The sequence below is a fragment of the Ambystoma mexicanum genome, chromosome 11 (assembly GCF_040938575.1).
Source record: "Ambystoma mexicanum isolate Mex_15411 chromosome 11, UKY_AmexF1_1, whole genome shotgun sequence".
Lineage (NCBI taxonomy): Eukaryota > Metazoa > Chordata > Amphibia > Caudata > Ambystomatidae > Ambystoma > Ambystoma mexicanum.
In genome coordinates, this window is record NC_090934.1 from 1215442509 (window position 1) to 1215460395 (window position 17887).

Genomic DNA, 17887 nt, shown 5'->3' on the forward strand with positions numbered 1-17887 from the left:
CGGTTGGGGAATCGGTTGGGAATTTTTGATTGGGACATATTCCTGTTATGACCTCTGTGCGAATGGTGGTAATACAACCTAACCTATAACTTACCACTTGGGCTGCGGAGTCATCCTGCACCTCCACTCTCTCTCGACAAGGAGTGGTCATAGGACTGGTTCTGACTTGCTAAGGTAGGCAATCTCTATTTCAGCTGCCCTGCAAGAGAGGGGTACTCGGGAGACAAGCTAGTGGAGTGCCCGGGTGATGCTTCTGTGGGGTGGGAGAGATATGTTACGCGATTTATATTATCTGAGGCGCTCAAAGGAAATGGTCATTTTAACACTATTGTATTTATTTATTTATTGTGATATATTTATATTGTGCCAAAGCCCTCAGGCATCAGAGCGCATACATTTACACAAGGGAACAGCATAGTGAAGAAAAGACGGCTGTATGGCCTAAAGCAGTTGCTATTATTAGATGATATGAGCTTTGTGCACAGCGCTACTTCTTTTCATTAAAGCACACATGCAAGATCCATCCCTAAGGAATGCAGAAAGGTGCAGTTTAGGCAGTTCATTCTTGCTCATTGATGCTGTTTGGCATAAGAACAAGGCAACTTCTAAACACAATAAAAGTTGGCCACAAGAAAGGACACATGGAACTAGCTTATTATTAAGTCACATCTATATTAACATCTGACACCGCTCTAATCCCCAATTCGATTCTAGAGAGCAAGTTCTTCACAAACTAATGTATGATATGCAGACAGTGTTGAGTCCCAGGGTTAGGGACACTGTTGCTTGCTGATTGTGGGAACACTTCAGTGCAGGTCAGAGCCCAGTCCCTGCTCGTGGGGGACAAATCAGGTTAAAAGGTTGATCTCTTTTTTGGGGGACATTCCAGTAGCTGCTTGCAGGGAGGAGTCCCTCTTATAGAGGGAGTGTGTATGGCAGTATCAGAGGCAAATTCACATGTACCTACGATGATATGCTAAAGACCAATGGCATATATATAAATCCAATTGCTTTGTTACCCAGAGAACAGGTGCAGCAGGCCTGGGCTGAACATGGTATGCTACTGCCTGGTGTCGCAAGCAGGCCTCCCTGGTGTGGGATGGGGCAGTTCTATGTCTGGAGGAAATCATCAGTAGGGCAGTTCGGGGTGGGTTTGATCGGGTAAAAACAAAGGTTTGCCATACACTGGCAGGCCCCTGTTTACAGGCCTCTATAGCCATAATAAATTAGGAAATATAGGTGTCACCAATGTGCAGAGACACACTTTGTGGGAGAGTAACCCTTAAGGTATCAAGAACAAAAGTGGGGTCCCTGCTTAACTTACAAAGATTGAGGACCTGAAGTTGGGCAGCTGTTCGTGCATTGTGATATGATATGTTATTTAACGCACTCAATACCCAGAGGTTTCTCATCACAGAACCAGGGATCGAACCTGTGTTGCTCCATGTCATCTTGCTTCCAAGGTGAGAACTCTGCCCCTGAGCTATCCTCCAGAGAGAGGAAGTGTGCAGCAGGAAGACCCCTGACTCTCTTCCTCCCATTAACTAGAAATGTCTCTGGGAAGGCAGCCTGTTGCTCCCACATCCATGGGTCTAGCAGGGTAGGCGGAAACTGCTTGCCCTCAAATGCACACTGTTGAACAGCCAGTTATCCTTCACATGCTTTCAAGTATTGCCTATTTCACAATGATGCCATGGTTACTCAAACCCTCCCTCATCACCGTCCGCTGTCAGCTATTGCAACTATGGGCAGAGTTTACCACATACAGGGGGTCGCTGTGGCCATTTCGCTGATTAGGGCCCGTATTCACAAGCACCCAGAAACTGCCTTCTAACAAGCAGTAACTGTGAGGACCCTTTCTCAATAACCTAATAATCATAAATGGACTAAGGAGCCCACTCCCACCTCCCTCTCTTTCCGTGTAGCACCTGTAATCGGCCTCTGGCCAGTCTTAAGTGCCACATTAGCTACCTGTTATTCAGCCTGATATCCTGCACTTCATAAACACTCTCCCACTCACCCTGCCAATTTACTCCACTCTCTTTATCCATCAAAGCAATTTGGAGAAAAACATGTTTTCTAAAGGTTCCAGTATATTTGTCGTCATTTTTTCAAAACATGTTATACATTAGGGTTTGCAATATTGTAGTCGTTTTAAATCCCTATACATGGGCAAATGTGTTTTGCAATTCACCATTTGCACCCCCTTTTCAAAATGTGCTTGAAGGTTCGGGGAAGAACGTCCCCAAACACTTGCTACATTCTCTAGCAAGGTGTAATATGGGGCGGCTTCGAAAAAATCGAGGGCCATGTTTTCTTCCCACTCCACCCCAGCCCAGTTCTCAGGTCATCCTGACTCATAGCTATCCTCAGCTGATCTGTGTAATGGCGGGTACCAAGAGGCCTGTATGAAGTTGTGACAGGCTCAGGGGCTTGACACTGTCAGGCAGAACAGGGACTCCTCCAAGCCTGGGGTCAGCAGTTATACCAGGGTCTATAGCCTGCCCTGCCCCAGAGATGATTTGATAGAGTTGGGAGTTAGTCTCTAGCCCCTTTGCATGTGCTGAGTTGCTTATTATTATTTTTTTTAAAAACATATTTTATTTTATTCCACAAAGGTATAGCACATTTTCAAACACTTTTAGGTTACACATCTTACATATCAATCTCATGTCCCCCAGAACATCTTACGTTGGTCTTACATCATTGCACTTCTTCCTCCTCTGCATTATCCTCTGTATTATCGGCAAGGTATTGTTTATATCTGTCCCAAATGTTCCTAGGCCTCGTGGTAACATGCAATAGTTCTATGTAAATTTCTTCATTGTCATTTGTCCAGATCTTGTCTCTGTCCCACTCACTTGTGGGATGTTTTTACCCATGCATCCGAGCCCTACCAAAAAAAAAAAAACCTGTGCATTACTGGCATTGAAAACATCATGATGGCCAGAGCTTCCCAGAAAATGTCCAGGGTAATGCATGAAGAATAGGCTGCCACCCATTTTTGCTGATGTTATGAGCACAGAAGGGCACTGCCTAAAACCACCATTGGACTACCCACACAGTAGCCTGAAACCATTGGGAATGGCAATGCTGATTGCCAAAAGCAACCTAGAACTGTGGGGAATTCATTTTCTTAAATCATAAAAAAAGGGTTGCATTACCAGTACTCACCACTATCAGAAAGCCAGCGTTTTAAAACCACCAGACTTTTGTGTGAAACTGAATAAATGAACCCAAAGCAGGCCAAAGAAAGACTTACTGAGAGGTGGATACAATGTAAAGTTATATTCTGAAGTGACTTGAAGGTTTATAACAAGACTGGCTGAGCTCTGCAGGTCTGCAGCGGCTTAAACTGAAACTGGATTAAAATTACCAAAAATCGAAATGTGTAAATAAACTGAGGGACAGACTTGTGACTGCCACATAGTTTGTCACTGTTAAAATGTCATAGTTTTGAACTTAGAATCAGCATTCTAGCTGCATATGTAAAAATTGTTAGTTTTATTTGAATGCAGAAAACTGGGTAACTAAAAGTGACATTAGCTGGGGCCTGGCTTAAGGAACTGGATTCTGCCTGACAACTTCCCCCCAATTGGAGTGAAACTGGATCCACATTCTGATTGAATTACCAAGGGACTGCTAGAGACTAAACAAAGGACCCAGGCAGAGGGTTTATTGGGGGAGGTAATAAATGGTTTCCTCTTGAACAATGGGCCTTCCAGGATTCAGGCAGGTGGTTTATTGGGGGGACCGTAAAACAGCTTCCTCTTGGCAGAAGCTGGGAGGGGCAGGGTCTCTGAGCTTGGCAGAAACTTGATAAACTGGTTTCTCCACCATGTGACCTGGGAAGACACACCCCTGTTGGCCAGAATATGATTTTAAGAAAGATGTATAACTAATGGTGCAGACTTGTCAAAATTATTTAATGATACCATAATTCTTGTGATTTTTCTGTGCACGTTTTAAGACGCGTTGGGAATTTGTGTGATGTTCTGGGGCAAAACCCTGCTATTTATGTATACTACAGACTCTGTGTTTAAGCTAGAGACATGGGAATTTACTGGAGTATGTATGGACAGGCCGGGTATATGTGTATAATTTTTAATGAAAAAAAAATATTGCAAAACCAGTTAAAAAACGCGAAATGTTGCCGTTTCTGAATGCAAACTCTTAGAAACATCAGAGTTTGAACAGAGTATACCTCATGTGATACGTGATGGGTGCATGTAATTTCAAACTACTGTGTATCTATGAAATATGTCTTTAGGTCAAATATAGATTTGTGGGCAAACTGACCAGGGGAGGATCCTCTGACCCATAAAACCTACAGCATCACCATGACACACATTTCCTTCCCCCAATCAAAGCAGTGCGGAAAGCTTGACCAATGGGCAGTTGAAAGAGGGGCTGGCTAGTGATGCTGCACACACCCACTTTCAAAAGACATAACAAGAGCCACTGGAAGCTAGAGAGGACATTCAAATCCAGTTGCTGCAACGCGCTCTGCCGGACCATACAACATCCAGAAGATACCAGATTCAACACTTAGACTTTAAAACTCCAAAGAACTTGATTCAGAACTCAAAGCAAGGGCCTAAACCCACAAACTGAGAACTCTTCTCATTAGGCCTCAGCATCCAGCAAACCTAACAGCGGTAGCAGCATCCAGGAGCCGTGCAGATCAGCGCTGGGTCCAGAGAAAGCTGTGCAGAAAGATCCAGAAGCAGTGCTGTACCCAGAGAAAGCAGAGCAGTATCCAGAACCAGAGGCCAGAGATCCAGAGTGACCCAGACCGCTGTTAGCAGAACCAGAGAGCTGACCCAGATCACTGTGAAGTGCCGAGACCAGAACCGGAGTCCAGTCCAAAACCTGACCAGATCCGTGGGGAGGCCTATTTCAAAATATATTGTGAGTACCTAGCAGAACTGTGCAGAACCAATCTCTTAGTTAAAATATTATAATTCAATCTATTTTAAATCTAACCAGAACTGCCTCCTAACTGTCGCCTGCAATTTGCAAAGCTGTTACCTGTCATTTTCTAGCTGCAAGCTGTAACCTGTCGCTTTGAACTTTTAAAATTTCAAATCCGAAAAACTACCTTTATTTAATCGTCCGTATCTCTGGAACCGTTTGTGCTAGGAACTTGGTTTAACTTTCCTCTGAAAGCTTAGAATCTCAGCTTTTCAACAAGCTTAGTACCGACTTCCTACTTCTTATACTTTTGCCGTAATCACGATTCTCGCACTCGCGAATTTTGCCGCGATTTACGATTTGGCCCGATTTCTTTACTTGTAAAAAGATAGCTGCTTTTGCCTGAACTGCTAAATTTCGTCTGCCTCTTAAGAACCATCCCTGAATCATTGCTAGAGTGAGCCTGAACTCATATTAACTAGATACCACTCACCCTGAACCTCCTGAAGGGAATTTAAAGTATTTTCAGCATATTCTCGCTGCCTTGTCACCATATTCAAAGCATTTTGCCTGTGTTTCAACTTCTATCCGTAGTCTAAGCTTGCTGGGGTGAACTGAATTACATTTGATTGCATGACTGAGAACTGTGTGCTACTCTTCATTTCCTTACATTGTATAAGGGGGGGGAGTGGATTGCCAGAGAAAAGTGATTACATTGTTTTGTTGAAATCATATTGAGTATTTTCTGTACTGCCTTTCATTCAACATTGCATCCATCTGAACTTATATAAAGCATTCTCTACCACCTTATTCTTCTGTTCCTATTCACAAGTGTGCTAGTGCCAGACTATCCATTATTGATTACTGCTCAGATTAAGTGTGATATTCAATTATTAATTCATTATAAAAGTGTGATATATATATATTGTTTAAATTCTCAAATAAACCGTTTAAACTTGCAAAACAGAACTACTTCTTGGCTCAGTGCGGTCAGGGGGGTTCCAAGAGAGGGGTGTTATATAGGGGTAGTCATCCAGAACTCATGAACTGGACATAAAGATATATCAATAAGGGTTTCCATTCAGTATCCCAGACTAGGCATTGACTTAGCTGTAGTGCTGGATTTAATCCTCTTACAAAGTGGGGGCTCGAGCCGGACGTTTGGGTTAGATCTATCACTTGTGCAGATTAATACAGTGTGCCAGCTGACCAGATACACATATCCGGTCGGATCACCACGCTGTGTTACGCTGTAAAGCACTCCTCAAAGGAACGCTCCAAGGAAAAGGTCTGTTTTGCAAAAATAAAATACAAACTTCTGTAAGTCAGGAAGGAACTCAAATTCCAGAATGACGACCTTGGTAGATATGAAAATAGCCAGAGAGCACTTCTTACATAAGCTATTTGTGAGAGGTGAGTGGACTCATCAGGACCAGACGGTCTGGTTGCAGGCAATCGCACCCCAGATCACTGAAACAGGGTCAGATAAATGGAGAGACCAGGGTCCCTTACATGTGGCCCTGAGTGAACTATGTATGTCCCCTAAGGCCAAGGTTGAGCACAACAAGATTGCCAGGGTAGCAGCATATTTATATGGGAGCCATGCAGGACAAATGTGCTGAAGGCCAAGATCTGGCGAGTAGGCAACTGCTGGCATTACAGAAGGCCCAATCTGATCTGGACTCTTCTGAGCAGAGGCTGCAGAGGAGCCAGGAGTCAGAAAATGATAGTAGGCAGTATATCATTAAAATAAAAGAGGACATGGATATACTGCAACAGGAAAAGGCTGACCAGGATACCAGAATTCTGGCCTTGCAGAAGGAACACCAAGACAGTTTGGACTCCCTACTGCAGAGCCAGAAAAAGCTGGAGCAACAGATCAATTTCAACAGGGCATGCACAGAGCAGGTAGCCACCCTGCAAATCCAACTAGACAGAGAGAAAGAGGAGAGCAATAAACTGATCCTGAAAGACCTGGATACCCAGGCAGAGTTTGATCAGGAGCGCCAGAAAGCTGGTGCCTTCCAAAGGCAAAGGGACGACCTGACGGTACAGATGCAGACTCTTAGTCAGGAAAGGGACACCTTAGGCCAGGAAGTCTGCCACTTAAAAAGAAAAATGGAAGAAAATCACCTGGCCCACCAGGGACTGGGTGACCTCCAAAAAGAACACCAGGACTTGCTAGAGCACACCAGGAGGGTGGAGGAGGCTCTGGCAAGACAGGAGCAGGCCAGTAGGGATGGGACTCAGGAGGTAACCCTCCTGCAGCAAAGACTGGCCCAGTGCTCCAGGACCAATCAGGAAACGCAGAGAGAGAATGAGGCTCTCTGCCAGCACAATGATAGGCTCCAACAACAGGTAGCAATGCAGGAGAGACTGATAGAGTCTAGTAAGGCCTTAACTGAGGAACTGAAGGCGCAGGTTCTTGCATTGCAACAGGGAGCAGGGGCGGATAGAGACCAGATTCGCTGGGAAAGGGAAACTCCTGAGCATAACCTCAGGAGCCCTAGTACCAGAGGCCTTTATCTCTCTCAGTCCCTGGACTCTGCCACCCCCATGTCCCCTGGCGCACATGAGCACCGGGCCACAGGGATAGCAGATTACTATCCAGCCAGAAGCATGGGGCTCATAGGCCAGTACCTCCCAGGAATGGATGGGCGGGCATCCAGGGATGGGCACCCAAGCACAGTGCAATTTAGTGGGGAACCCCAGGAGAATAGGCCCATTAAGGGCATCCTGAAAACTTCTGCCCAGTTAGGTCAGTGGGGGGGGGTACAAATCAAATCCTGGCAGCAAGGAGGAATCTGAAGACTCCTCTGAACGGCGCAGGACACAGGAGACCAGGTCCCCACATTCTGCCAGCCAATCCCAGGCTCGCAGAATCCGGGAAAACCTGGAAGATCAGACAGGAACCTCTGGGAGCAGTGCCTCTGAGTCAGAGGATGAATGGACCAGGGTTACCCGAACCAAAAAGGCCAATAAGACAAAAAGGGCCTTGCTTAAGGACCCATTGAAGCAAATAAAGGAAATAAGGAGTGTCATCACGCCTTATCACAAGAACGCCAAGTATTCTGTTTGGGAACACTTGGAGCTTTACGAGCAAATGATGGAGACTTTCCATTTGAAGGACAGCCAAAGCTGTATTCAATATGTAAAGTGGACCTTCTCACCAGAATACTCCAGTTTCTTTGCGGGGCTGGAGGACCAAAATCATTTAAGATGGTCGACCTATAAAGTGGCCATCTTGAAACATTTTTCTGTTCACAGAAATCCTCAAGAGGCTCGCAAGGCAGCCTACAATTTGCAATGTGGGGAGGATCAGGCCCCACAAGAATTCGTGAAAGAACTGAAACGTGCCTTTGCGCAGACCACCAGAAGGGTGCGCACAGACAGCAGAGAATTTGTCAATACATTTTTCCATGCCTTGCCCAAATATATAATGACCCAGCTCGTGAGAGATTTTCATGAGAAAAGATCTTTAGACTGGGTCATTGAACAGGCTACCCGGATCTATGAGGTGCAGAAGCCCATAGAAAATAAAAGCAATACCCAGAAAAATCCCAAAACCAACAGCACCCCTGCTGCTGCCAAGGTGGCAGAGGTAAAGGTTGCCCCCGTTTTAGATTTGGAGATGGGGGGCCTAAAAACCTGCCTGCACCAAATAATTCACAGCCCAGAAGGCCTTCGGGCCAGTCACAGACAGGGAGTCGAGGAGGTAGTCCCACAAATGGGGTCCCCCGCTCCCCTGACTATATAAGTCCCCGCTATAAGGGAAACCGACCAATCCTGGGTTATGTGTGGACTCCTCCAGCCCAAGGGGGGGGATCCAGCCAAGCACCTGACCCGGGGAACTTCCCTCCTAACTTCCCCCAGGAGGGCAGAAATTCTCCAAATCCTGGGCAGAACTTTTTCCCCAGGTATCCACCCAATTTCCAGCCCCAAAATCATCCATCCTTCTTTCCCCAAATCCCTGAGCCCAGACAACCTAATCCGGGAGAGGGGAGGCCAATGGTGGAGGGGTACCAAAATCTTCCCAACCAGGGGTACTACCAGAGAAGGAATAGCTACCCTTCCCGGGATCAGCCCAGGGGAGAAAATAGAGCCCCGTATCAGCCTGAGCGGGTTTCCCAGTTAGAGCGCCAGGTCCAAAATATGGCACGGGATATGGGTCACATACTGAGGGCTCAACAGAACCCTCAGATGAGCATGCCACCGCAGAATGCCCCAAACTCTGGACCTGGTGCTCCAGAACAATGACGGGGGCAGCACCCCGATAACACACCGGTTCCCAGGGAGGAGGCACAAGGGGAAGGGGGGTGTAAAGCCTTGGAGGAAGCTTCCTTCCCAACTTGTAAACAGCCCCTGGAAAACCAGGAACCGGAAACAAAATCTCCTGCCCCTGAAAGCCTGCCTCCCAAGGAGCAGAGGGGGGGTGGGAGAAACAAAGGACCCAAACAGACCCACTTTGTGGAGGAGGTACAGGTCTTCCAATTTGAGGGAGAGGGATCCTCAGAAGATCCTGGGAAAAGGATCTTCTCCTTTAGAGATGGGGGAACTCCTCCCAAGGAAAAATGGGTCCCAAGGGATGCCAATTTAGACTGGGGAGATATGGAGACTGAGCTACCGCCGCCCATCATCTCATCCCAGAACCCACAATACCAAAATCCCCTGGTTCAAACCCATCCTGGTGACTGCCTCCAAAAAGGGGGGGGGGGCGGCCCAGAACTGGAAACAGGGGAACCCACAATGGCTCTGATCTCCAGTTGCCAACTTTTTTTTTCAGATTCCCAAGGCTCTCCACAGAATTCTGCCCAAATCTCTTCGCTAGCAATGTCCAAAACCAGAAAGTTAGCCCACCAGTTGTCCAAAAATGTGCATTATCTGTGCCCCCTTGAGGAGAAGGAGGGAAGATATTATGCCCCGGTACAAGTACAGGGGCAGGGTACAATTTTGGCACTGGTGGACACTGGATCCCAAGCTACCCTTCTGTCCAAAAGGGCCTTTGAGGAACTAAATGCACTAAGGGGGGAGAATTACCAAATTCCCCTCACCTCTCTTCCTGGACAACTGCAGAACTTTGACGGGAAGGAAATTCCCATTGAGGGGACTGCAGACTTGGACATTAAAATTGGGCGACACAAGGTGAAACACCAAGTCATAGTAGTGACTCCAGAGGGCACCCCTTGTTTACTAGGGAATGACCTCCTGAGAAGGTTGTCACCCCTAATAGATTGTGTAAACAAGGTCCTCTGGACCCAGACTACCCGACCAATAAAATTAAAACAGAGTGTCAACCATGTTAGTTTAAACGGCACCTGCCACGTGGTTGAACAAAAATCTGACCAAGTAGAATTTCACTTCCAGAACAACCAAACTCTAGACGTGACAGTAATAGCAGTACGACAAGAGACTGGTGATGGGGGGTCCTCTCTATTTCTGAAAATCAACCTTCCTTCCAGTTTAAGGTGGTATTCCACACTGGAAGGAAACACCCTGAAATTCTTGACCAATCCACAATCAGAAACTCCCACTCCTATAGTCCAGAAAGATGTGAAATCAGCTCAGAGCCTGGCTGATATTCAACAAATTGGAGAGCAGTTGTTCATCCCTGTTCAGTTAAATGATGGGAAGGACTCTGTTCTCGCTCGAGTGTGCGTGAACAACGGTAAGAGCTTCATCAGCGAAGCCATGTTCCGCCAACTCCCAAAAGACCCAGCCATTCCCACATTCAAACTGATAGACAAATGGGAAATGGACCTGGAAGCACCTAATTCCAAACATCTCCTGCCAAGCAGGTGTATGCTCAAAATCTCCATTGGCAACAAGAGCATAGTCCATAATTGTTGGGTCGTGCGAGACATCACTGCCGCCTTTTACTTAGGCAGTGACATTCTCAATCGCTTTGCCATTAGTTTGGACCTAATAAACTTCAAAGCTTGGTCCCGATTAGCGGATAATCCCATGGGCTTTGATGATCCAGAAAAAGCATTTAGGTCAGCTCAATTGCTACCTTATGCAGTTGAAATTCAGATCAAAGAGGAAGTCACCATCCCAGAAAGGACCCGACAATTCTCCCTGGAAGTGAAAGTTAAAAGAGGACAACATTTGAAAAACCCTGATGCTTATATACATCTAAATGCTTCTCTCCAACAGCAAGGGATGGGGGTAAACCCAACACCATTAGTCCACATAGAACATGACACCATTCCAATAGAGGTGGATAACAGCGACTTAAAGAGTATTACTCTAGCCGCAGGCACCATTATTGGAATGGCGGTTGATGACTGACATTTTTCCATCGATTTAGGAAATGAACTGTTAGGACCAATCCCCAAGGACTGTTTTGACAGTGACAGTGATGACAATACAACACCAGACAGGATTTTTACCCGGCATGGGGGGAACTTCCTGGTGTACACTTCCGCCCCTATGGTAAGGAAGATGTGACTTGTGACTTCAGGAGGGATGAGGTGATTTTCCAGGTCCATGAGGGTTGCCTTTCCCACCCGAGGCCTCCAGTCCAAATCAGCACTCTTACCAGGGACCTCTCCACCCTTTTTCCAGGCTTCAGGCAGATGGTGGAAGAGAGAGTCAACCTAGCTGATGCCTGTGTGACTCTGGAACAAAAGCAAAAGTTGAAACAAGTTTTCTTGGATTTCCAAGATCTCTTTGCGGTAGACTCATATGACTGTGGTCGCACCGACATCCACACAACAACAATCCCCACGGACCCTGGCATGACTCCAGTGTTTGTGAAGCAATATCGCTTGCCTCTCGCATCAATGGAGTCCCTTACTGAAATAATTAAGAACCTGGAGTCCCGGGGAATAATCCGTCCAGTCCACAGCATCTTCAATAATCCGGTGCTGGGAATATTAAAGCCAAACGGCCAGTGGAGACTCTGCACCGACCTTAGGGAGCTCAACAAACGGGTCCATACTTCCCGATGGCCTCTGCCCTACATTGACCAAGGGCTGGCCCAGATCCAGGGGTCACAGGTATTCACTGCAATAGACCTGACCAATGGATACTGGACCGTGCCTGTCAGTAGGGAGGACAAATACAAGCTGGCTTTTACCTTTGGGGGCCAGCAGTACACATGGACCCGGACTCCCTTCGGATACCTCAACTCCGGCAATGAATTGAACATTTTCCTACACAAGGCCATGCCCGACCTGGCTGCAAGGGGTAACCTGGCTTATGTAGATGATGTCCTCATCAAAAGTACATCTGTGGAAGAACACATAGTGGAGATCCGTTATGTTCTGACCCAGTTGAGGGCCGCCGGAGCAAAACTTTCCTTTCAGAAAGCACAGTGGTGTAGAACCCGTGTTAATTTCTTGGGGCATGAGATTACTCCTCAGGGTCTCTGTCCCCAAGAAAAGAAAGTGGAAGCACTCCAGAAACTGAAAGACCCCACAACTCTGCAGGAACTAAGGAGCCTCCTTGGACTGACTAATTACAGCAGAAAGTTCATTGAGGGCTACGCAGAGATCAGCAGACCCCTGATTCTTCTCCTGAAGGGGGGGGTCAAGTGGGAATGGGGTCCAGAACAAGCCGAGGCAGTAAGACAACTCAAGAGAAGCCTCTCACAAGCGCCCTGCCTAGCTTACCCTGTCAGAAACAAGGAGTTGTTCCTGGAGACAGGGTTCCTAATACGTGCTTGACGGCAGTATTATACCAAAAGCATGACAAGGTCAATAAAGTAATCTCCTATGCAAGCAAAACTTTATCCTCTGTGGAGGAAAAATTCAACGATTGTGAGAAGGCACTCCTGGCAACGGTGTGGGCATTGAAGAATTACCGCCCGGTTATCCATGGGGAACACATCATAGTGGAGACTCCACACCAGCCTCTGCAATATCTCCAAAGTGACAGAATCCGGGCCGGAAATGTGAGTAATTCCCGAATTACTTCCTGGATTCTGTCAATGCAAGGCTTTCCTGTGGAGGTCAGATATGGCCAAAACAAGATTAGTCCCCTCGCGCAAGGTCTGGCTGACTTGCATGATTGTGCCAGAGAAAACTGTCTCGAGGACGAAAGACTAAAAATCAAGGACAACATGGAGGCATACCTTAATTCCCCACACAAAGTCTTTGAAGAGGACAAGTGTGAGGGAATGCCCACTGTCTATGTGGATGGATGCTCTTACCATGTTGACAACGACGGGGAGAAAGAACTGGTGGCTGGCGTAGGGAATGCATGGGTGAAGGAGTTCCCAGAACCCTCCGCTGGATACAAAATTGGTCCCCGAAGTAGTCAGGTGGCAGAATTGATGGCTGTGCATCAGGCCATCCTCACTGCTGTCCAGCATCAACTCCACGAACTGGTCATAATCACAGATTCGGATTATGTACGGAACGGGTTCGTGGAGCACCTGGTTAATTGGAAAACCAGAGGCATGTTATGTGCTAATAACAAACCCTTGAAACATGGGAAGTTAATCCAAAACATTGATGATCTGGTCACATCGAATGGGATGACCATTTACTGGAAAAAGATCAAGGGTCATTCCAAAGTAGAGGGACCAGACAAAACGGGAAATGACTTGGCTGATCAGCTGGCCAAAACCGGGACCATCCAAGGGGATCTAATCGAGATCGAGTCCCTGTTGGGGGAAATCCAGGTCACTGCTATCACTAGGTCCCAGACAAATGCTCACAATGATCTTTCAATTGCACAATGGAGTAAGGAGACCTCTGATGCTGATTTAATTACAGATCAGAAGGGGGATCTAATTATTGGTAAGTTTTACCAACACCTTGAGGACCCTGAGAACTTTCCCCTGACGGATACCGATTACATTGGGAAAGAGGACCTAAGAGTGTTGATGAAATGTCCAAAAATGTTCCGAATCCAAGACGGTTTGCTGGTAAGGAAATCCAAAGCTGGCCACGATCAGTGGGTGGTTCCTACCTCATTCCGAAGCCTGATGTTAAGTCATGCCCATGATGCGGCCACCGCCGGTCATAGGGGGTTTCACACAACACTGGAAATCTTAAGAGAGGTTGCATACTGGCCACACATGTGGCAGGACCTCGACCAATACTTGAAGGGGTGTCTTGTGTGTGCACAATTTCAGCCAACATCCCTTACACACCGGGCGCCTCTCCAAAAGAGGGCAATGACACTCCCATGGTCAGATTTACAAATCGACTTTTTAGGCCCCGTGATTCGCTCGTCTAGAGGAAACAAGTACATGTTAACCGTTACATGCTTGTTTACCAAGTGGGTGGAATGTCTCCCAGCCCCAAACTGCAAGGCAGAAACAGCAGCTGCCCTGATGATTAACCACATCTTTTCCCGTTTTGGTCTACCTCAAAGGATTGAGTTAGACAGAGGTAGCCACTTCACCAGTGAAGTTATGACAAATATGTGGGAGATACTGGGGGTCAAGAGAAAGCTGCACATTGCTTACAGGCCAGCTTCTTCTGGAGCAGTGGAACGCTACAACCGGACAATTGTGAGCATCTTAAAAAAGTTTGTGGCAGATTCTGGGCCAAGTTGGGATATCCGATTACCTCTGGTCCTAATGGACATCAGGTCTACCCCTTCATCTGCAACCAAAATGTCACCATTTGAGTTGATGACTGGATGCAAGATGGTGCTTCCTCAGCATTTGCTCTACAGGACCCAAGAGCAGACCTTAATAAATGCCTCCACTACTCATGAGTATGTGGAGAATTTAAGGAAACACCTTCAACATGCTTTTGCCTATGCTCAGCGGAATCTAGAAAGATCAGCCGAGAGCATGAAGACCCACTATGACCTGAAAACTTCCAGGAAGGAATATCAGGTGGGGGACTGGGTCTATTTATACAACTTCCAAAGGAACCAGGCCAAACAGAGGAAATTTTTGCCTACATGGAAAGGACCCTTTGAGATTATAGACAAGATCTCCCCTGTGGCCTACAAGATCCGCCTCCCCAAAGGCGGTTTGGCAGAGGGGGAAGACAAGTGGGTCCACATAAACCAGTTGAAGTGTTGCCATCCCAGGCACACTTTGCAGCAACTGGAGGAGTCCTCTGCAATCCCAGAGGGTACCGCTCCAGAGTAATGCAATTCCTAACTTAAAAGATCCTACATATAGCCTATCAAATTCTGTGTTTCTCAAGTTTATGTGTCCCTGTCTCTTAATTTAAAAAAATGTGCATGTTCATATCTGTTGAGTTCTAAAATATATATGCCACCCCACTATATCAATGGTGGGGGAGAAATGTCCATGAATAGGTATTGCCGCTCTTCCTTTGTCATCCTAGGAGAAAGAAAGCCTGGAGACTGGCCAAGGAGGACGATCCGGAGACCGGGAGCAGAGACCCGAGGGGCCTGGGGTACCACCCAATCTTCCCATCAGGACCGGCGAGGAGAACCGATCGATCCGACCGGATGGAGAAAAAGATGCTGAACTGTGCCATCTATTGGAAGAAGATGAGGAGAACATCCCAGATCTTGCGAGTTCCACCAGTGAAACAGAATGGCCATCGCAAGAGGGGGGCTTGTGGGATGTTTTTACCCATGCATCCGAGCCCTACCAAAAAAAAAAAAAAACCTGTGCATTACTGGCATTGAAAACATCATGATGGCCAGAGCTTCCCAGAAAATGCCCAGGGAAATGCATGAAGAATAGGCTGCCACCCATTTTTGCCGATGTTATGGGCACAGAAGGGCACTGCCTAAAACCACCATTGGACTACCCACACAGTAGCCTGAAACCATTGGGAATGGCAATGCTGATTGCCAAAAGCAACCTAGAACTGTGGGGAATTCATTTTCTTAAATCCCAAAAATGGTTGCATTACCAGTACTCACCACTATCAGAAAGCCGGCGTTTTAAAACCACCAGACTTTTGTGTAAAACTGAATAAATGAACCCAAAGCAGGCCAAAGAAAGACTTACTGAGAGGTGGATACAATGTAAAGTTATATTCTGAAGTGACTTGAAGGTTTATAACAAGACTGGCTGAGCTCTGCAGGTCTGCAGCGGCTTAAACTGAAACTGGATTAAAATTACCAAAAATCGAAATGTGTAAATAAACTGAGGGACAGACTTGTGACTGCCACATAGTTTGTCACTGTTAAAATGTCATAGTTTTGAACTTAGAATCAGCATTCTAGCTGCATATGTAAAAATTGTTAGTTTTATTTGAATGCAGAAAACTGGGTAACTAAAAGTGACATTAGCTGGGGCCTGGCTTAAGGAACTGGATTCTGCCTGACAACTTCCCCCCAATTGGAGTGAAACTGGATCCACAGCAGTTCCCAGGCCTGGCTGCATTCTGAGGGGAGGTTACCCCTCTCTGATTGAATTACCAAGGGACTGCTAGAGACTAAACAAAGGACCCAGGCAGAGGGTTTATTGGGGGGAGGTAATAAATGGCTTCCTCTTGAACAATGGGCCTTCCAGGACTCAGGCAGATGGTTTATTGGGGGGACCGTAAAACAGCTTCCTCTTGGCAGAAGCTGGGAGGGGCAGGGTCTCTGAGCTTGGCAGAAACTTGATAAACTGGTTTCTCCACCATGTGACCTGGGAAGACACACCCCTGTTGGCCAGAATATGATTTTAAGAAAGATGTATGCGGACTTGTCAAAATTATTTAATGATACCATAATTCTTGTGATTTTTCTGTGCACGTTTTAAGACGCGTTTGGAATTTGTGTGATGTTCTGGGGCAAAACCCTGCTATTTATGTATACTACAGACTCTGTGTTTAAGCTAGAGACATGATAATTTACTGGAGTATGTATGGACAGGCCGTGTATATGTGTATAATTTTTAATGAAAAACCAATATTGCAAAACCAGTTAAAAAACGCAAAATGTTGCCGTTTCTGAATGCAAGCTCTTAGAAACATCAGAGTTCGAACAGAGTATACCTCATGTGATACGTGATGGGTGCATGTAATTTGAAACCACTGTGTATCTATGAAATATGTCTTTAGGTCAAATATAGATTTGTGGGCAAACTGACCAGGGGAGGATCCTCTGACCCATAAAACCTACAGCATCACCATGACACACATTTCCTTCCCCCAATCAAAGCAGTGTGGAAAGCTTGACCAATGGGCAGTTGAAAGAGGGGCTGGCTAGTGATGCTGCACACACACCCACTTTCAAAAGACATAAAAAGAGCCACTGGAAGCTAGAGAGGACATTCAAATCCAGTTGCTGCAATGCGCTCTGCCGGACCATACAACATCCAGAAGATACCAGATTCAACACTTAGACTTTAAAACTCCAAAGAACTTGATTCAGAACTCAAAGCAAGGGCCTAAACCCACAAACTGAGAACTCTTCTCAGTAGGCCTCAGCATCCAGCAAACCTAACAGCGGTAGCAGCATCCAGGAGCCGTGCAGATCAGCGCTGGGTCCAGAGAAAGCTGTGCAGAAAGATCCAGAAGCAGTGCTGTACCCAGAGAAAGCAGAGCAGTATCCAGAACCAGAGGCCAGAGATCCAGAGTGACCCAGACCGCTGTTAGCAGAACCAGAGAGCTGACCCAGATCACTGTAAAGTGCCGAGACCAGAACCGGAGTCCAGTCCAAAACCTGACCAGATCCGTGGGGAGACCTATTTCAAAATATATTGTGAGTACCTAGCAGAACTGTGCAGAACCAATCTCTTAGTTAAAATAATATAATTCAATCTATTTCAAATCTAACCAGAACTGCCTCCTAACTGTCACCTGTCATTTGCAAACCTGTCACCTGTCATTTTCTAGCTGCAAGCTGTAACCTGTCGCTTTGAACTTTTAAAATTTCAAATCCGAAAAACTACCTTTATTTAATCGTCTGTATCTCTGGAACCGTTTGTGCTAGGAACTTGGTTTAACTTTCCGCTGAAAGCTTAGAATCTCAGCTTTTCAACAAGCTTAGAACCGACTTATACTTTTGCCGTAATCACGATTCTCGCACTCGTGAATTTTGCCGCAATTTGCGATTTGGCCCGATTTCTTTACTTGTAAAAAGATAGCTGCTT